The 21,551-nt window shown below is 50.9% G+C and overlaps 1 long non-coding RNA gene across 1 annotated transcript; it reads left to right on the top strand.

The window, feature by feature from the left end:
- The first annotated feature begins 620 nt into the window (after positions 1–620).
- LOC125179810 (uncharacterized) lies at positions 621–17,353 on the top strand. The gene is made up of 2 exons (XR_007157637.2): positions 621–920; positions 16,168–17,353. It is a non-coding gene; the product is annotated as an uncharacterized lncRNA (long non-coding RNA).
- Positions 17,354–21,551: the final 4,198 nt, after the last annotated feature.

Below are 21,551 nucleotides of genomic sequence, written 5' to 3'. Positions count from 1 at the left end.
TCAAGGGGGAAAAGACATTTTATCATTTCTTTGTGTGGATCTAGGGCGTATAGAGTGATGAACAGATAGGCAGTGAAGTTCCTAAAAGGCTTATTGTCTTTCAAGAATATGCATACTGACTTACAAGTACCTGAAATTCCCCAGGCAGTTGCCTGGCACAGCCCTCTGTGTCGCATGCAAAGAGCTTTTCCCAAGCTTCCCAGGCATCATTTTCTTCCAGAGCATTTGCAGGCAGGTCACAGACATTCTCCTCGGTTGGTTTCACTGAGTAGGGTGGTTTTGCTGATGAAATGCATATTACGCTTGACTTTTGTTTTACTTTCCTTCAGATATTCTACTTTATAAAGGGCATTCTGGTTATTATTTACTTCCCTTCATTTTCTGTTGTAAAGTCTAGGAGCCCCACGTAATGGTGTTTTTATAACTATAGTATTCCAGGGTATATTATTGACAAGACGTTTTGTCACTTAAACCAACAAATTAGAAAAAGTCTGAATTGTTCTACTAGTCAAGTATTTTGATCCCTTCAGAATCTGAAACAGGTTTTTAAATGAAAAATGGGTTTTGGTGTATTTAAATGGCTTAAATGGAGCTCCCGGCCCATGAGGAGGATGTGGGAAGGGTCCCAGGTGAGGCTGCGCAGGGCAGTTAAGGGCAATTTAAAGCCCCGGGGACAGGACGGATAGCTGGTTTGCTAGGGAGGTCAGGTGGGTTTTGATGAAAGTAGTTTTAGTGAAGCATGCAGCAGAATGGGCTTTGGCATCCTGAGCCTGGGAAGAGGGGGGTCCCCAGCCAACCTGAGTGGGGGGCTGCAGAAGGGGGGCGGCAGGGGAAGGAAGCAGAAGACCCCCAGGAGAGCCTCTGCTCGCAGCCCCCTGCTGACTTCGGCGGCTGTTTCTGCCAGCTCTGGGACCGACCAGGTATGGCTGTGGCCAAAGGTGGGAGCTGTGCTTGTTTATGGGAGTTATTCGTCTGCCAGTAAGGTGGGCCTTAAGGAAACACGTCTGGGCTGAGCGCCCCTCTGGGACTTTGTTTTGTGCTTCTTGCCTGGGGTGTTGCTCTGGCTCGCACCAAGATTTTCTTCCTCTTCTTAACTGGTGGAAATGCAGCTGTGGAGGTGAAAATTTTGTATATAATCAGGTGTAAAATTGTGAATACTGCATATGAGAGCATACTGATTTTATAAGCTATTCAGCATTATGGAAAGCTAGTGATTTTAAAAGTAAATACTTAAATATTCTAAGATGCTGTTTTCCAGCTTCAGCAGAATGAAACTTTTTTTTTTTTTCCACGTATCAGGAATTTGTATTTTTTGCCAGCATTCTGCATAGAGAACTTAAATTAGCCTAGGCTTCTAGCTTATACTTTAAAAACTGATTAACATACTCCATCTGTTGGTAAGCTGCGTAACTGTCAAAATGAGCAGCATAGCCTACTAACATTTCTATGTAGATTTGTAAGGCTACAGTCAGAGTACGAGTTATTAATACCAGAATAGCACTGTAGCAGGGAATATCTTTTTCAATATAATTGTTTCAGCTGGTGGATGAGATAAATGCGTAAAGTATAGTTGTCTTGCAAAGTGGCTTCAGAAATACCGTCTGCTTATCTTAGAGCTGTATCTATTAATAGTTTTGTTTGCCCATTTGCAATAATAGCAGTTAATAAAAATAATTACTTCCAATATCAGCACATGTTGTGAGTACTTCTGAGGGGTCATTCTGGAGCATGCTTTGTAATCTTTTCAAGGCTGGGTTGTCGTACTATGCGCTCGTAGGCTGGATTTCTGTCGGCTTGAGAAGGACACCTATCACTGAAATGGGATTCTTTGAAACCTCTTAATTACTGCTTCTGGGTTGAGCAGCGACTGGAATTCAAATTACCTCCCTCTGGCTGGTTTGGGTTTGTAAGCACCATCTCCTATAGCTTGTTCAGGGAGCTTTAAGGTGGGGCACGGGTCAGCTATGTGCTGCAAGTAAACTCAGCAGCAGGTTATCCCCAAACTAATGCTGTAAATATAGACTGAAGTGAGCACATCCAGCACTGTGCACTTACACTGCAAAAAAAGACATTTCCTCCTCCTGAAGCAAAAGGACAAAACATAAAGATGAAGAAGTAGTGGCATGGTGAGTGATTTGTCGCAGGCATACTTGTGTCGACAACAGTTTGCTCATGCTCTTTACCTTTTGATGCTGTGTTAGAATAGTTGTATGCTACCCTGACAACTCTTCCTTCATCTGAGATTTTTTTCAAAGCTCATTACAAGAACAAGGCAGATTAAACAATGTGTTGAGCTTTATTAACAACATCCCTCTTGGGAGAGGTTTTGTGCCTTTTAAGGGTGAGATGACCTGTCATCACAAGTGGCTCCCGTTCTTCCACGGCTTCCAGAAGGCGCCTTGCCTTGTGTTCATCCAGAGGCAGCTTGGACGAGCGGGCTGAGGCTGTTAGAAAGAATGTACAAAGAGGCAAGTGAAAAAAGCTGCCGATACTCAGATCTTCAAAGCTGTGCACGTGGGCGTGCCTGCACATGTACGTGCACCTTACAATGTACTCTTTAAGAAAGCAACGCATATTAGCTAGTCATATTCTATGCTGCTGCTTTTCCCCCTTATTTCTAGCTATTTTTTGCTATATTTACACATCTGCCTAAGTATTACTCTCATGCATCAAAAGCATCTTTCATCCTTAGAGTAGCTGACAAGAGGGGGAACTACTGAGTGTGAGGTCAGACAGGCCACCCATCCGTTCAGGCTTCTCTTTTTAGCACATCCTTGGGCAGATCTACTCAGCAAGGTACCATTTTGTAGGGATGGAGAGCAATAGTAAGATTAAAGCTATGCAGAATCAGTAATAATAATAATAATAAAAAGAATAGTGGAAAGAGAACTGAAGCAGTGAAAAAGAAAGAGTAAATGGCTGTGATACCTAGGTAAGGGTAAGGAATATTGTGGAAGGGGGCCAGGAGGCACAGACCCACTTTTCTCATTCTGACTCATAAACATCTCAGTAACAGGTTTCCCATCTCCGAAGGAAAATGTGACTTTGGATGAAAAAGACAATTAAGGCATGTTGATTACAAAGGAAAATGCTTGCTTTTGTTTCTTAAGGTTAAAGACTGCACTTGGAACAGTTTGAAAAGAATTGGTACTCTTTGTGTGTTTGTATGTTTTGTTTTTTTTTGTTGTTCTTATTTTGTTTAACTGAAATGCTAATAAGTTTATTTATGGGCATCTGAAATTTGGAAATATTTCTGAGAGTAAGTTATTTGGAGCGTGTATCAGAAACAATCTCTTAGAACTTATTGTGTAATGAAAACAGCTGAGTAACGTCTGGGATTGACTTGTGGCAGCACTTCTGAATTAGAACTGATTGACAGAGTACAGCTGTGTCCGGGGAGAGGTGCTGGGATGGGAGTCCTGTCCCCCCAGGCCCAGGAACCCATCTCTTTGGGAGCTTCAGTGCAGACTTTGGCAGTTTGGGTGGGCTGGAGGTGGGGGGGGAGGCTTTCTCTAAATAATATTTGCAAATGGGTAAGGTTTTTTTCTTTTTAATAGAAGCAGTCACAGCTATGGATGCAGCTCTAAGGTGCCCATGAAATCCCTTTGATGACAAATTAAAACAAATTTGTTTGGGGGGGGAAACAAAACCCCAAACCTATATATCCCTATAGAAGTTCAGCTGTGGCCTCTGACCACGTGCAGAGAGCTTTAGGGGATCTCGTGCTTCCAGAGGGAAAAGGTCGGGTGCACCGCAGGGAAGCTGTGGCTCCGCAAAGCGAGGACAAGCGTTTTAATGTGGTGGTGGTGGTGAGTTTTGTTTGCCTCAGTGTGGTTGTGGCTTCTCAAGGCATTCATATTCAATTACTGTTTTAGTTTGTTGCTGGAGAACACACACAAAGAAGGAAAATAATAATTTAAACTTTGCTAAATATAAATGAGATTCCATGGGACAAAAAAAGACTTCTGTGGCTTGAGGGGGTTTTGTTAGGCCAGATTTCAAAGGCCCTTTTGCAGCCAATAAAATTACTGGAGCATCTTTATGGGGTGGGGGGAAAAAAAAGACAGTGTAGGTGCAATCATTACCTCCAGGAGAGTTTGTGATTGTGCTTGAAATCACATGCCAGTACGTGCACGTGTTGCTATGCACACTCTGTTTTATGACCTAATATATGATATGTCTTTCTGGTGGACAACGGAGTATGTATTAGAATTAATTTCTCATGAATTATCTAACACCAAATAATGTGAATGTAAATAAAGCGGGATCTGAGAATGCAGAGATCGCTGTGATCTCAGAGAGCCTCTTCCCTGCCCTTTGTCTGGTGGGCTGGGGGAGAACCAGAGAGGTAAAGGGCGAGAACTCAGGGCTGGAGGCCAGGACAGCGTACTAGGTGAGGCAATGCAAACTGGAATTTGCTTGCTACTTCCCTGCAGCAGGCAGGTGGTCAGCCCCTTCCAGGAATGCAGGGCTCATCATGCATAACAGCTGCTTGGGAAGATGAACGCCACCACTCCAGGCATTCCCCCCTTCCTCCCCAGCTTTTATTGCCAAGTGTGATGCCATATAGTATGGGATGTCCCTTTGGTCACTCGGGGTCAGCTCCCCTGGTGTGTCCCCAGCTCCGCTGGGCAGCCGTAGAGCTGCCACAAGCAGTGTTCAGCGGTTACGGCACAAGTCCCAGGCTGAGATAAAATCAGCAATTAAGGCCAAATGCTTATTAAGTGTTAAGAGTTTCAATGGGAGCCTGCTGGGCCATGAGGGACAGTACTGGAGCCTGGCTAATTCTTTCACTCTTCCCAACTTGCACACAAGCGGCTGCTGCTGTTTAGCATGCATGCTCTGGAGGACGATTGGAAATGACAATCCCAGGGAAGAGCTCTAAAATTTGGAGTAATTTGTTGCCAGCAGGTGATCAGGATTTGTGCGTCTGAGTGCAGGAGTACTGCTATCTCAGTAGACCAATTCCGTGCGCTGTTTGTGCACCTCATTTTAGCTTGCAGTCGATTCCTAAGATAGGGTGGTGGTTTTTTGTTTTCCTCCCATTATAGACTAAGAAAGCCACAAATTGAGCATCATAGATTGTTGCTCCATGTGTCAAACCGTGACCTGAATTTGAAACATGCTGTTTACCTCTCTTTGTCCTAAGCAAAAAGGAAAATGATTTCTTCCAACATATGGATTGGAAAGCACTCTTTATCATAGTTGAGAATTTTGTGTATGTATTTCTTCCTTCACAGTAGAAAATTCAGGATTTTAAAGATAAACTACTAATTAGGGTTTTGGCAGATTTTCTTTATTGCTCTAAGCGGAATTGGCATTTCAGTATAGGAAAAGCAACAGTTTATTGATCTGAGGACTAGAAGAGCTGTCCATATGCATTAACATGTTTTCAATTATATGAAATGTGTGCATCTCTAATTTAATTTGTGTGCCAATAAAGTAGCAGCCACCGCAACAGTTGATACTTACTGCCTCTCCCGCACAGAGCTGTAGTCAGCCCTAGTCCTGTTATAGTCATCACACAATGCAGGGGTCGTCTTCCCTATGACTGCTGGTCTGCGAAGCTTCCAGTGAATGGTGAGCAATGCAGACGGCCTGTGTAGGGAAGGGAAAGGAGGAGAATGATGCCAGTAATTTCCTCTATCTTCTGGCTCATTATGGGGGGTGTCCTCAGATGCTGTTGTAAGGACACGCATAGCATCAGGCTCTGTGGTGGGAGAGGAAAAGGGAGGACAGGTGGGCATGGGGAAACATCTCGAATGCCAAATGTGCTTTCCTTGCCTGGGAGGGTGTGTGAGGTTTCCCTGTGCCCTCCTGCCTCTGCGGAGCCCCAGGAGCGGCGCAGCACCCACTGAGCAGGAGAGGCAGGGGGGTCTCGGCATTCCCCAGAGGGGAGCAGGGGCTGCCCTGGGGGCGGAGTGGGACCCGTGTTGGCTTGGAGGGACGAGTGATGGAGCTTTTCACAGCAGTCGCTTTACTTTCCTGTCTTCTAACTCTGTTTTCCAAGGGACCGCAGTTGGGGTCACAAGTACTCCTTGGGAACAGAGAGATCAGGATGAAAAATGGCTTCAGGGCTGCTTCAGGAAGGGCCTAATTGAACGGCAGGGCTGTGACCCAGGTTGGAGGTTGAGTTGTAAAGTGATGCAAATGAGAGAGGAGAAGACAGGTCGTGTAAATAACATCATCCAGTGTTTACTGTGAGCAAGCAGAATGTGAGCAGGGGAGAAATCTGTCTTTGTCAGGGGCTCCTGCTGATCCATTTCTCCATGGATCAGCCGCAAGTAAAGTTAATCTGCTTATGCAGCAGCTGAGAAACTAAGATGCCCTCAATGCCCTCTTCTCATCTCTGCAAATAGCTCGAGTCTCAGAGTGCCAGGGGAGCACAACTTCCATCAGCTTCTGGGGTGGGACCGTCCCGCGTGCCCTTGGTGGGGCAGGCTGGGAGGGTGGCTCTGGTAGCCTCAGGGCTGGCAGAGCCGTGCCACCAGGGCTCTGGGGCCTGTCCCCAGCCTAACGGGGGTGCACGTTGCCTGGGCTGTCCTTTGCTGAGCGGTTCAGAACACGGTGTCTGGGGCAACCTGGTTCGGCCAGCACTGGTGCGTGCCCCAGTGCGTAACCTCAGGAGCTCTCATGCCAGGATGAGAAGAAGAAAACCTCTATTTTTGTCCTAATTTTTAAATCGGCTAAAGTGTGTAGGTTGTTAAATTCAGTATCGTGTTTGTAAGCATTAGTAAGGAATGTGTAATCTGCTTCCTTTTTCCTTTCTTTCACTTAGGGTATCATTTAGAACATTTCATCCTTAATAATAAGATTGATAATAACATTGCAAGGGGCAATCAGAGCTAATCCCCGATGCTTCCCTCCAATTCACTGTTGATTTCTAGGCAGAGACTCTGGGACATGATTTGGGCTAAATAAAGATATTTAGTTAGCAGGGATTTGGCCAAGATGACCTCCAGAGGTTCCTCCAACCCAAACCATTCTGTGCCTCGGCATTATTTACCCTGCACCAGATGCTGACCTATGCTCCTTACCACCTCGCCTGGGAGGCAGGTGCAGCTGCCTTCCGTTTGTAACCTGGTGCTGCCTTCAGGTCCACATGAGGTGATACGACGGCTGTCTGATTCACAGTGAGCTACCCAAGGCCTGTATTCTTGCAAGGGCTTGCAAGGTCGTCGCTATGTGAATGATTCCCATTAAGCTCCCGGGGACTCTGCTACCTGTTCTGGCAGAGCTCTGCAGCGTCAGGCTCTGTGTTGGGCCAGTTCCAGTTTCAGTCTGACGCGTCTGCGCTAAGCAGCTGATGGTCGGGACACTGCATGCTGCATCACAGCAAAGCAGGGAAACCTCTGAAGGGTCCCTGCAACAGACAGAGAATGCTGCTCCTGTGGCAAAGCCTTTGCTGTTGGGAAATGTGGGTGGCAGTCTGCACACGTGTGCACATCCCGGGCTTCCCCGCTGCGGCCAGTTTTCTGTGCTCTCGGTCCTACACACCCCTTCTGTGCAGCTTTGCTGGCTGCAGGAGGACCTTAGCTGGTGCCTTCTGAAAATGCTTCTTCCTGGCTGCTTCGTCCTTCCAGCCCCACTTTAACAGAGCAGCACGTCAGCCAGCAGGACCCCCCCCTGACATTGACTGCTGTCTCCTAAGAAGGAGATTGTTTTCCTAAGCCCCCCTCACAACCCTAGAGATTTTCTCCTTGGTTAGCACTGTGTACATCAATCACCAGTTTTCATCACCTGAACTCCTTCAGCAGATTCTCAGTCTCAAAAAGTTAATTAGATTAAAGTGTTTAAAAATCATTTTCACAGGGAGACATGAGCAGAAAGCAAGATGCTCCTCTTCATTTGGGAAAGCAAGAGCCATGTATTATATCAGTTAATTGGTTCAACTAAAACTTGGATAATTCACTTCAGAGTGACTGGGATTTAATAATAAAACTCTTCAGTTTAATAGCATCAGAGTGCTCAGGATGCACAAAGATGTGCAGAGGGCTGCTCTGAGCAGCAGTGACTGGTGCTGAAGGTGTCTAGCAGAAGAGCACCAAGGGCACGATCCTGCTCTGGGTAAGGGGAGGAGCGAGCAGCAGGCGGCCAGAGAGGAGTAACTGTTCCTGGGGACCTCTGCCAGAAAGATGGTCTTAGGACAGCTTCTTCAGCCTGTTCCTTGAGACGGTTTCTGTTACAGTGATCTACTCTTGTAGCCCAGTTTCTCCAGGAGGTGAGCTTTACGGCCTCACCATCCATCCGTCAGCAAGGCCCCTCTGGGCGCATTTGTGCCCCTTGCCCAGGGCAGGAGCACGGAGCTCTGCAGTATCTTGTGCTCCTCGGTGCTGAGGACATCGATAGCTGCTGCCAGGAGGGCACGGAGAGGTTCTCCCCTCGAGGGTTAAATTGCAGAGCGCCCTCGGGCACCGACTGCAGTGGCTCTAATCTCACTGTGCTTGCTGAAAATGAGCTTCCAGCGCCCCAGCAGCCGGTGCTGCAGGGAGCCTGCTCATCGGCTGGTTGAAGCACTGCTGGCTGTTTTGCTTTCCTCGCCCTGCAACGTTTTTATTCTGAGCATGCCATGGTGTTGATATGCAATGTCTTAGTGCTGAATTTGATCTTGGAGGCCCCTCTTTAATTTGGGCCAGACATTCAAATTGTTGGTAGTTCTGAGATGGCACCCACTAACCTATCTGTGTGCTTTGGATTTGTGTGATTTCAAAGTAAAGGTCAATTGCTCCACAGTGCTTGGTAGGACTGTGTATTCAGATATTTAAAAAAAAAAAAGATAAAAATAATTTCTAGCATTACACAAGAAATGTCTTTTTCACCAGCCTTCTATGGAGAAGAAATGCGTCCCTCCCTCCCCAAGTCCTCTTCTGTTGCATTAACCCAATATCCAGCATCTGTAAGATTGCAGAATGCTTTGAAATAGTGTCTTTTTTTATAAGTCTACTTGCTTTTGTTGTACTTTGATATTTTTCAAAAGCTAACACTACTGAAGTCTACTTTAAAAAAATTTACCACGAAGGCAGTGGGGGAGTTCGACAGAACAGGAATGGGATACCCACACCTGTGGTATCAAGTGTATGAGGTTATACTGGGAAGCGTCGTGATTTCTCACGGGGCCCTTTTGTGTACTTTTTGTTATAGTCACAATGTAGTTGTATTCTTCTAAAAACCTAATCACCGCTGTCAGCTTCCACCTGTGGAGTAGCTATAGTGTTGTAATTCCTGGGCACAGACATCGGCAAGGCTACCCGAGCTGTGGTCTGCAGGGGTCAGTTTTGCCCTCTTGCCCGCTTTGTCCTGGTTCTGGCCAGGCTGAGGAAGGTGCTCCGAGGGCTCTGTGATACTGAGGGTCCATAGCAGCAGACCCTTGCGCTGGCTGAGCAGCTGGCAAGATAAAGACATGTTCAGGTTTCTCACGCTCAAACAACTTTACGTCCTTCTCATCTCATACATAACTTATGGCTGTATTCTGAAAGCAGTTTTATAGCCAGCCACTCGTGAATCCATGGGAAATGTGTCCACTCGGTTTCTTTCTGCATCTCGTTGAACAGAAGGGTTAAGTTCTTTGTCTGGTAGAGGACATGCTAGAAACTGCTGGTTCAAAAAGATTAGCCATAGTCATTAAAGCATAATTGCTATTAATAGTTGTCTTCCTAATCAGACTTATCTCTATTGCTTCTTACCTCAGAGGAATTTTTATCTTTGTATTTTTCTGGGAATGTAGTTGTTATGGATGAAACTGAAGCAAAACCATGCTCATAAAGTAAATATTTGTAATTAAATGTGCCCAGCCCACGCGGTGACTTGGGTCCCTCAGCAGAGCTCTCTGTGGACACATCTGCTTTCAGCTTCTGGTGACAGTGCCGTCAGGAAGGAGCGCTGGAAGCACAGAACTGCCCCAGAGCCGTAGCTCTTTGCCCTGTCTGAGCATGGCCGCATGCTCCTGCCCGCGGGCACCGTCCCTTCCCACTGCCCTGCTCGGCCCCAGCACCGGCCTCCTGGGCTGTGGTTAATAAATGTGTCTGGAAGGCCGGAGGGGAAAAAAAAAAATCCTATTTTTTAATTCCTTCACAACCTTGCTTTTAATTAGTGCACGTGCTCGTGTAATTTTTATCTTGGTAGCTGTGTCACTTACCGAAATGTTAGCGGGGAGCTGGCTGCTCAGAGGCACTTTGTGCTCTTCGGGGTTTGGGCAGGGGCCCCCCACGGCAGGGCCGTGCAGCTGCCACCTACTTCTGCAGGCAGCAGGCTGAGGAAGGCTGCCTGCCCCCTGCCAATTCCAGCACTCAGCGCAGCGTTTGTGGGGACTTGCCTTAAACTCACAGTGCGGTACAACCCAACTGCACTTCTCTCTGAACGCCTGTGCTAGCTGAGCTGGCACCGCCGCCTGTGTTCTGCTCCTTCCTGACTTTCTCTGTCGCTTTGTGCAAAGGGAACAGTTCTTTCTTCAAGTCTTGCTTTTATTCTCTCCTGCACAGTCCGTCGTGCTCCCTGCTCTTCCTCATTTTCACTTGTCCCGCAGTTTCTACTCCCTTTTCCTTTTTTTTCCCCAATATTCATATTCCCCTCTAGTACAGCTGTGCACCACAGGAGAAATCCCTGAACGATCTGCCAGCCCTTTGAAGAACGGTTGTGTTCTTCCACGTCGGCTTAGTGACTGCGGCCCGCGGGGGACGTGGCAGCCCGCGGGGCGGGGGGAGAGGAGGTGTCTCTGGGTGCACCGGGGGCTGCCCTGGGGGACCGCCGTCCCCGGGGGGCTGCCTGCTGTCCTGCGCCTTGCTGCGGTGCGCTTGGTGGGGCTGGGCCCCCGTGGGCCTGTCCTGCAGGGGCTGAGGCCTCCGGCTGCGGTCAGGAGGAGCACTTCCCTGCTGTGCCACGGGTCGGTTATGGGGTCTGGCCGTGCTGCACGGCGCGTGGGTTTGGTGCGCGTGGCAGTGAGCCCATGCAGCAGGCTCTGCCCCAACCTGCAGGCCTGCTTTTTCCCAGCCTCCCGGGCTTTGTGTGCTTTCTTATCTTTGGTACCACGATAAACAACCCTGGGTGGTGCCGAGACAAAGCCAGGGCTTAAGCTGGGCCTCAGTTTTCCTCTGATGGCACAGACATGGAAACCAAGTCACGGCGTTTGACGGCTCCCGAACACGAAGGAGGGCGTTTAGCAGTCAGCACCTCCTCAGATGGCTGCTTGAAAGTCTGCAGGAATACAAAACCCCTGCTGGGTTTCAGCAAATCCATCACAAAATCACCACCAGAGCCTGGGTTTCACCATCCCCGTGCCCAGGGAGGCTCAGGTCAGGTCAGCAAGACCCTCGTTCCCCCCCTGAGCCCCCCAGCGGGCAGGGACCTGCACCCCCACCGGAGCTGCGTGCCCGCGCACAGCTGCAGCAGAAGCACGTTGCTGTCAGCCTCCCCAGTGGGAAGCCAGCTGGGTTTTCCAGTCTCCAGTGAGAAAGGAGAACAAAAATACTTCCCAATTTGCAGCTCTCTTACGTTTTTTTTCATGGCCTTTTAATGCTGGCAAAAGGTGTTAGGAAAATCAGAGCGTGAATTAAATCAGCTCTGGTAAATGCTTTCTTTTATTTTCTGAGGAGAAAATGACCAGAGCAGACATCACCCACTGACTGTTCCTGTTAGTATTTTTGCTACTGCTCCGAGGCACAAGTTCTTCCTGAACCCTCTGTAAGGCTACGTCTGGAGTTATGGGGTGTACGTCGGTGTGTCCCATGCATCCTCCCCTGGCAACAGCCCCTTGGGCAGGATGAGACTCACTGGCACAAGCCACCTTCGTTGAGGGCAAGTTAGTCCATGAGAAGACACCAAGGGTGCTCTATTGCTTTGTGGCATGTCAGACCTGTTAGCCCTCTTAAAAATGGGGAAAAGTGATCACAACCCTTTACAAAGAGCTCTCCCATGGAAAAAAAGAAATACACAACAGAAAGAGGGCATCCAAGGCTTTCCACTGCTCATGCGTGCTTCCAGCCATCAAAGCATATGGTGAGTGATGAGAAATGACATGTTGGAGCCTGGTTACGTCTCATGTCATAGGAGGCAGTCTTTAAGGTTTTTTTTACTCATAAAACTGAATTAACAAAAGCTTTTCTCGTTGTGGAAGTTAAACCAGCCTACAGAGCCTTGGGAAATGGTTTCCAGTGGTGATCCCTTGAGCCCTCTCCTAGGCCATCAGATGGATTTCCACCTCATCAGATCTCATCGCAGCAAGCACGGTGTGAGCTAATGGCTCGAGCTGGCAGTGACAATGCGCTGTGACCAGTGCTGTGGGTCTGCTGCCAACAGAGGGTTACCTTTTGGTGGGCAGGGCAGGAGCAGAACATCTCACCGGACTTCACAGTTCATTCTTTGGCTCGAGAAGGCATTGACGTGGTGGACAGAGATGGATTAAGTGAGGACAGGGAGCAACACGCTGAGCCTGGCAGGCTGCAGGAGCGAGGGCTGGTCTAACTCTACCTGTGAGCCACTGCAGCACGGCCCATTCCTGCACGGGGCAGAAGATGGTCTCGTTCAGGTTTTTGGTGAACTCACAGGCTGCGTGGTTTGGGTCTGCTCCAGAGCATGGAGGGAGCCCTTCACCGGGTTAGGGCGCAGGGCTGTACAGAGAGGCTGACAGAGGCAGGAGCTGGGTTTGTGGGCGGCTGGCTGTCAGCGTTTGGATGCGCTTGGGTCGATGCCATTTGGATGGAGAGCTGCTCTCTCTGTTGTACACCACAAAGATCTTCACGCTTAGCAGGTCCTTTGGCTGGCTATTCACCGTGACTGTCTTCTCTGATGTTTCACTTTGTGAGTCTAAAATAATGGCGGAGAATGCAAAGCGGTTCAACTCTGAAGACGGAAAGTAGTAAAAATAGGCAAAAATCTAACCTTGTGCTTTGTGATGGGTTGCTCAGCTGAAGACGGTCTTGAAAATGCACAAGAAGTGTGAGGCCCAGCTGTCGGCTGCCCCTGTGCCGACAGCCTCCTGGCCCCTCACAGGCCGGGGAGGCCGGGTGCCCCCGTTCCTGTGCCCAGGCTGTGCTGAGCAGCGGTCCGGGGGCCCCGAGGTGCTGCCCCCCACATCCCACTGCCTTTTGGAGTGACAGATGTAACCTACTTGTTGGGTGCCTGGAGGGCACTGGGAAAAGGTCAGTGGTTAGAATACAGATGACATACTTTAAAAATGGACTAAAATAGCACAATTCATCAGATTTAAACTATGAGGAAGCAGAATGCTTGGCGTTAAGGTGGGGTTGCTTTTATAACCCCCTTTGAGTTTTGTGGCCCATTTTTGTGGAGCTATTTGGAATGCAGGTAGTTCTGCATGCTTTTTTTTTTCTCTCTCCTTGTTACAAAATATTCCCGCTGTAGTTCCAGGGAATTGAAGTCAGGATTTCTGAGCCCTCTCCTGTGACCAACACGCCGTGCACTGCCTGCGCAGCACCAGACCCCGCCTGTGCTGCCGACCCGAGCAGCCCCCCTGCGCCGTGCCACCAGCGAGAAGAGAAACCTCGCGCTGCTGCGGGGCCTGGGAGCAGCTGGCACCGCGTCTGCGTGCGGCTCCACAGCTCCCTGCGGGCCGGCTCACGGGGGGGATGCCGGCGGTGCTGCCCGTGGGTGCTTCTGTGGGGCTGCGACAGACCCTGGGGGTTTGTCCACAGCTGGAGCTAAGTGCTGGGGCTGGCAGCAAAGGCAAGCAAATGGCTAATTTTACCCATTAAAGTGTAACAGTAGGGTCAGGGCAGATATCGTGTATTGTGTCAGTACTTCGTTCCACTGTTTTAAAACAGTGATACTTCCCCAGTAGTCCCTGTGCTATGCGTTAGCTGCCTTCAGTGCTGGCTGGAAAAGTGCCTGCCCCCTGCGTGCAGAGGTGAAACTTGAAGGGCTGCCCAAAGGCCTCATTTTTGGGGTTAGAAAATGTAAGTGGAAAACTGCCTGACCTGGTAAGTCAAGAGCAGGTTGTACGGAGATTTCTGTAACTCTGAATTTTCCACTAGAATATTCTGGCGTTACAAAAATCTCCATACAACAGCTGCTGTTTCACAAACGCTTATTCCCTTTTGACAAGGTTTCTGTCACTTCTACCCTGTGCAGAGACAATGCGACGTCTTCGAATCTTTTTGAGCAGCTACTGGGGCGGAAACAGATGGGTTGAGACAGATACCTTGAGACAGAAGGTAGCTCCCAAGGAGAGGCATCAGCCTAATGGGGACTCGAGTCTGGTAAGAGGAGAGATGGAGACCTCCACTGAGGCAAACTTGTTCTCTGCATTGTGTGCTCCAGAGTGCTACTGAACCAGTTGGCGTTGCTTTGTTCCGTACCTAATTCCCATGCAGGAAACTACCCTGCTACTTGGTCTGGGTCCTCACTTTCTTGGTCCCATTCAATTGAATCCGCTGCAGCAAACCGATGGATGTCTCAGCTGGGAGGACCGCTCTCGTTTTCCCCGTTTTGTTATGCAGCAGCAGACTAGGGCTGTGAGATCACCTTGCTTTTCTGAGGGCTGGCGCTGCCCTTTTAGGCTGATGATGATGCTGTGGCCTCATGAACTGTCTCTGGTTCTTCCCGAAGGCAGCGACAAGCTGCCTGGCTGCGGGTGGGGTGGGCAGCGGTCGCTGTGGGGCCGCTCAGTGCCTCTGCCTGGACAACCCCCGGTGGCTCTGCACAGAGCCTCGTAGTCACGGCAAGCAGCACAAATGTTGTCTCAAAACACTCACAGCAGCTCAGCAGCTCCTTGCTCTGGGTTTTCTCAGCATCCTACCAGCAATGGATGGGCAGCAGTGGAGCTGGAAGGGGCAGGAGAGGCTTTACCTGTACTCTCCTTTATTACAAGGGAAGAGGCCGAGGGTGCTTTTTGGGGTGCCCGTGAGGCTCTTGGCATGCAGGTGCCCCTGGAGCCCCGTGCCGTGGGGGGGCAGGGGGTGCCCGTGCCCGTCCCCGGTGCTTATTTTAGGCGCAGCTTCCCGAGGCATCGGTAAACCCGCTGCCGTCACTCGGCAGTCACCACGCGGCACAGTCTCAGGAAAGCAGGCTGGGGAGGAGGGTGGCAGCGAGGCACAGCTGATGTAGAAAATAGGCTCTGCGGCATTTCGGAGTGTGCCCGCACGGAGCTGCCTGCCTCTGATTTGGGCTCGGCCATGTGTGGCTGCTGCAGGCGGCCCTGCTATCGCTCGAAGGGCGCTGACTGGGGCACAGGGTGGGTGTCTGCAGCCCTGCTGGCCCCCCCCGCCTGCTCCTGGTTGCTGATGCCTGGGCAGCCCATCCTGCAGCACCCCCAGCCCTGCACGGCGCTTCTGCCTTCCCCAGGGGCAATCTCATCACAGGGCATCTGTGGGGGGAAATAGAAAACGCACAGGTGCAAGAAAAAGCACGGAAGAGAGCTGGAAATACTCCTAAATGCTCTGAGAGAACAAGTACCTAAAAATATTTGTGTTTTCATGCATAACGTGAGAGAAAGCAGCTGTGTGGAATGCCCTGGCAGGGCAGGAGGAGCTGGGATCACAGCGGTGTGCACGGGACTGAACCTGGGGGCCACGCGTTGGTGAATGGCCCCAAACGTACGGGGCTGGGGCTGGGGCACCAGCAGCACTTGGTGCTGGGGCAGTACCACCACGTCCAGCTTCGCGTGGTTCACAGAATCATAGGGTCATGGAGTGGTTTGGGCTGGAAGGGACCTTAAAGCCCACCCAGTTCCAGCCCCCTGCCATGGCAGGGACACCTCCCACCCGCCCTGGCTGCCCCCAGCCCCATCCAGCCTGGCCTTGGGCACTGCCAGGGATGGGGCAGCCCCAGCTCTGGGCAGCCTGTGTCTGAGCTTGAGGGTGCTGTTTGCTTTCAGCCTGCCTCCAGGGAGGAGGCAGTGTCTGCCTGACCGTGCTGTGAGTCCTAAAGAAGAAATTTAGTCACTCGGTTTTCCTTTGCCCTTCGTGGGGAGCTCTTCTCTGCTCACCGGGGAATCCGATGCAGCTTTTTCTGGTGTCTGGATTTTCACTGTGGGAGCCCGTGGGTCCTGCGCACAGCCCTTCCTGCGGGCAGCACCACAGCCTGCCCCCCGAATCGCCCCCTGATCACAGAACTGGCACTTCTTGTATTCCTAACTGGGGAGGTTAATAATTCCTTATTTTTATGTGTACTGTCAGAAACATTTGGCAATTTCTTTTTTCTCTTCCTTCCTTTTAGATGCTTTCTGGGTGTTTGCAAACCCTCTTCCGCTCCCTTAACCTCCTTTCCTCAGCTATGGATTAGAGTGAGCAGAAACTACCTGCCTGCTTCTCCCTCACCGACTTCTCGTCTTCGCTGTGCAAAAACCATTATTGGTTTTTAAATGGTGAGGCTGTAAGTGCTGTGCAGCCGGGATTGCAGCTCCTCTTCAGGTCCGTGAAGGAGCAGCCGTGTCCGGGGCATTGCTGTGCCGTTTGCCGCAGGAGTGAGTGTCCAGCGTCAGCATCTCCATTGAGTCACCATCCACTTCCACGGCTTTTTGATCTGACAGGAAGATAAACATCTCTGAGCTAAAAATCTTCCCATCTGAAACTCTAGGACACTTAATTACCATGCGGCAAATATATTTTATATAGCCATTTCAAATAATTTAGCCACCGCAATATGGCAGTTTAATTTCTGTTATTTATCTCAATCATTTTGCATGAGAGAGAGAAGTGCCTCGGCGTGATCTCAAGGGGACGCTTCATCTCCTCCTGTGTGGCTACAGGTGAAGCCTGCACAATGCTTTTCTGTGTCAGAATGAGTTTTGCAGGCAGCTGGCCTGAATTAAAGCACCGAAGCGGATACACGGAAACTTTGCTTGCATTTTGTGTATGAACCTAATGTGTCCTAATGTGAACTACCTTTAAAGTATCTTACCTTCACGCACAGAAGAGGGGAAAAGGAAATAAACCCACCCACCCATGTCCGTGCAGTCCTGCTGAGCTCATACTTTGCTGCTGCTTTCCTTTTTTAGTTTAGAAATGTCAGCACTTTCCGTTCCCATGGGAACCTTGTCTTTTCCCTTGCCATTCGCTGCGTTGGAGATGCTGGGACCAGGGGCTGGGGCTGCTCTGTGCTGCCCGGCGCTGGCTGCTGCCTCAGCTGTCACCGCCTGCCCCCATGTCCCCAGCTCTGCCCACCCTGGGCCCAGCGAGAGCATGGCACAGGGGATGACCTTGGGAAGGGGCTGAGGAGCTGGTCTCAAACCAGTATGGGACCCATCAGCTCTCCTTAAAGTTCCCAATGACCTTGTAGGAGAGTTCAGGATCCCCCCAGAATGGAGGGAAATGTGGCGGATACGTGAGCACTACGGTGAAATGTCTTTCTGGTGATGGGACTCCGTCTCTTGGATTAAAAACCTTTTTGCTGCTGTTACAAACCTCCTGAATGTGCCTGAAACCATCTTAGGAGGAGCTATTTGCTATTGAAGTAGTCTGTAGCATGACCAAATACCAGCAGTAGACTTTGTGAGTGGAGCTGGTCGGTACTTCTCGGGGTTCAGGTCCTGTAATACGTTGAGTTAGCATCAGGCACCAAACAAGCGCTGAGTTTGCTGGGTGTACTTGTGTCAAGAGGGGCTAAAAGACACACCGAGCCAGCGGTGACACCGGGCTCGGCCCTGCCACCGCACTGAGATGTGCCCGGAGCAGGGTTCCCAGCCGACCTCACCCCACAGCCTGCGGCCGGAGCCCTGCAGGGGACACAGGCAGCTCCCCCTGCCCGCAGCACGTGTCGGGAAACCCTCACCTTGTGGGCTCGGCTCACGTGCTGCCTCCGTTCCCTTTGCTTCTCGAGAGACCCTGCTGGTGGTGACTGGGCAGCTTGCTCCCGTTTCAGAGGCGCTGCCCTCAGGGAGGGTGCCACCAGCTGCACCTGCCCCTGTGTCTTTGCTCTCTGGTGAATTCTTGCTGCCTGCTTGGCAGGTGCCAAAACGCAATTGCAGCTTGTCTGAGCTGCCTCCGCGTCAGCACCGGGAATGGCAGAGCCTGGGTCAGTGTCCCTGGTGCCAAAGGGAACAGCTCCGAGCTGCGTCATGCCCCAGTCCCCACGGCCATCCTTGCCTTTGCACGGCTGTGCCAGCCTCCAGCCCCACCAGTGCTGCTCCTGCTGCATCCCCTCCCCGTGCCCTGGCTCCTCCCGACCTTCTGGGCGCAGGTCCTGGCTCTCAGACCCTGCCTGCGTTTGCTGCGGCAGCAGCCGTGGTCGATTTCTGCTCTGCCACGATGCTGAAGTTCTCTCGATGCTCGGTGCTGTGCAGGTTTCTTCAGAGGCACAGAAACAGTTTTATTGTGCAAGGCTACGATACAGGTGCGTGCAGAGATGTCATCCCCAGGAGGGGTTCACCCACACTTCGGGGCAGGAGAAGGCTCCCCGGGTGTGCTCCGTCCCTGCTGGCCCCGCATGGCTGGGCAGCAGCGGGGCTGGGGCTGAGCAGCGTGGGCACGAAACCTCCCCCTGCATCGCCCCACGGTCGTGGTGCCAGGCTGCAGACCGCTGCGCCTGTAATTTGTTCCCAGTGCCACCTCAGAGCATCGTGGACATTGCAGTGACATTTCCCCCTCCTTCCAATATGCCCCCGCGGTGCCAGCGGCCGCAGCAGAGCCGGCAGTGCGGCGACCAAGCTGTCACGGCCGGGCTGTCCCTGCTGCTGCACGGGGCTGGGCGGGTGCGGGATGCACGGTGCCCTGCGAAGGGATTTGGCTGCGCTCTGGGAATCCGGAGTTTCAAAGCAGGGAGGTTAAGTGCTACCTGCTTTCAAGGCCTTCACCTCATTTTTAACTCCTCATTCTTTCGTGTTCCCTTCCTGCTTTTTGAAGAAGAGTGTTTGCAAATCTCTGCAAAGGCCCAAAGCAGCCTCAGGGCAGGGCTGGGGACAAGCAGGGGAGCCCCGTCCTGAGCTGCCGTGGCCCTGCCTGGGGAAGCTGGTGTCCCAGCAAGACGGTCTGGTGGAAATGGGGCTGGGGGCACTGAGAGGCAGCGAGGCCCTGCTGGGGCCGCACACCCCAAGGGAACAGCACGGCCGGGCACACCGCGGGCCTCGGCTCCTGCACTGTTCTGGTTTGGCTCCTGGCCACTGGCACATTCCCTGTCTTTTTTCCATGTCTTTCTGTGTTAGAGGACAGAACCTCTAGCCCCCAGGTGTTTTCCTTACCATAACTATATCTATACACCTTAATAAAGCCAGCTCTAGGTATCCTTCATGAGCTAAGCAGATGGAGCTCTTTGGGTATTTTCGCCAGCCTTTCAGCGATTTCTCTCATTCTCGCCTGCGCTGGCTGCACGTTTCTGTTCAGAATTCAAATGCCGGAACTGAATGCAGATTTCCAGCATCGGCCTAAACCCCGGGTAATTGAATTTTCCATGGGCAGAGCCCCCTCCTGCTCTTTGTGTGCCCGAGGGGCCGCGTGCCCGGTGCGCCCCGTGCTCGGAGCAGCCCCGCTGTGCCGGGCCCGAGCATGCCTCAGCTGCTCCTCCCTGAGAGTGACTGTCCTGCCGGGCTGTTCATCATCCGCGTGTTTTATCAGCAGTGATCTCGCGTTTGCCAACACTTTGCAGATCAGAAAACACAGCTCCTGGTCCCGCGGAGCCCCCCTGTGTGCCCGGCAGAGAGGCCGCACGGTGCCGGCACCCCTCGTGCCAGAGCAAGCGCGTGGCACGTCCCGCACCACCACACGTCCGCACTGTTCACGTCGTTGAAGTCTTACCGAGGGACGCGATCGCGTTTATGTGACAGAATCTGTTGTCTGTAAAACTGTGTTGGCAATAATTACATTTGTATCCCTTGATTATGTCTCGTTTTTTCCGTTAGTTTTCCTCTGTAGAAATCTGCCAGTCTGCTTGAATGTCAGGAAGGCATCAGCACTTTCCTATCTGCTGGATTTTTCACAGTATTCAAAGGTGTATCCAAAATCAACAGCATTGGGTCAACAGACTCTTTCCAGATTCAGGTGTTCCCGATTGTTGCTGTTTAACATCCTCCATGGCCGCGGATTTGTTCTTTGTTCTCCTGGGCTGGTCGCTGCCCTCCGCCCCTCATACCTTGGATGACTTTTAATTGACCGGCTAACGCCTGCTCCCCCATTTCTCATTTTCCAGGTACTGGTTTTTCATTTCTGACTACAGGCTCAGAACAAGAAGACATTTTTACTCAAAAATACTTCACTATTGATTGCAGAGTGGCAGTTATTGACTGCCTGCTGAGCTCCTCACAGAGCAGCGTTAGCTTTCAGTCATATTTTCCTATCTGTGTTTTCTTCTCAATCTCTTTGTTCGTAACTCAATTGATTAGAAGCATCGAGTATATATAAAAATATTCCTGCAGTTAATGACTTTAATAAACTTATTTAATAGGTGTATTTAATACCATACTACATACAACTGTGTAAATGTAATGCACTTTCATTTTTGTAGAGGTTTGGCTTGGTGCAGAATGACATTCTGATTGCAGGGAGACGTTGGCTGTGTCTGGACACTGGGCACACCTGTCTGTCCATCCATACACACGTCCTGGGCTGGACCACCCTCTTCTGCTCACACTAAATGCAATCAGGCCGTGATTGCTGATCCCTAGGCAACCACGCACAGCCTGCTCGCTGATCCTTTCTTCTTTGTTCCTCCTAATAAAGGCCAAAAAAGAGCTGCAGCCTTTGGGGTGTACTTCAGGTGTCCCCATGCTGCTACTGTTGTTCCCTGAGCTGCCGGCCCGTGGTGCAAGGCGAAGGCTGGAGCCAGGATGTGGCCCCGGCTGGCTGGGCTGGGGCAGGGCAGCGAGGGGGCAGACGATGGGGAGAGCAGAGCGTGGTGTGTGATGGGGAGAGCAGAGCGTGGTGTGTGATGGGGAGAGCTGAGCGTGGTGTGTCGAAGGGGAGAGCAGAGCGTGGTGTATTGTAAAGCTGGAAGAGACAGGAGAGGCTTGGGGAGGGGCAGGTGCAACATCAGCAGTGAAGGGGCTCGAGGTGTATAGGAAATTAAAGGAGGGATGTGCTCATCTGGATGAGCACAGCCACGGTCCCTCGAAGCCGGTGTCCCTGCAGCCTGCAGGAGCAGCCAGGCTGGGGCCATGCTCCAGCTGCCCCCAGCTTGTGGAGCCATGAGCATTAAATGGTTTGGAAACTGGTTAATATAGATGCCAAATGCTTTCCTAAATATTCTTCCACTTGGGTATTTTTTCTTACGGGAATGACTTATTTTTCCTATGCACAATATCTACTCTTTAATTTCTTTTCTGCGGCTAAGCACAATCTCTGAATCCCAGACAGCAGTCAGAAATCTGGAGGGACAAGGGGATTTCATATTGACTCTAAATAAAAGGATAACTTTACACAAAGAAAAAAAAATAATCCACAAAAGCAGAAGCAAAACCCCAAGGGTTTCCTAAAGTGGAAGGGAAAGTTTATTTTGCTACCCAGCACCACCACTGCAGCACCAGAGAATGGTCCTGCTGTGGCTCGGAGAGCTGCGCAGCTCTCACCCTCCCCCAGCCCCTCCGGTGGCTAAAATCCCCTGAAATGCATCTTTTTCCTTGTAATTCATTAACCTCTAAAAAGGGTCTGTTTTCTGGAGAAAAGGCTATTTAC

This window comes from Anser cygnoides, chromosome 11, assembly GCF_040182565.1.
Source record: "Anser cygnoides isolate HZ-2024a breed goose chromosome 11, Taihu_goose_T2T_genome, whole genome shotgun sequence".
Lineage (NCBI taxonomy): Eukaryota > Metazoa > Chordata > Aves > Anseriformes > Anatidae > Anser > Anser cygnoides.
Note: the sequence above shows the minus strand (reverse complement) of the source record. Positions and strands in the feature narration are given on the sequence as shown.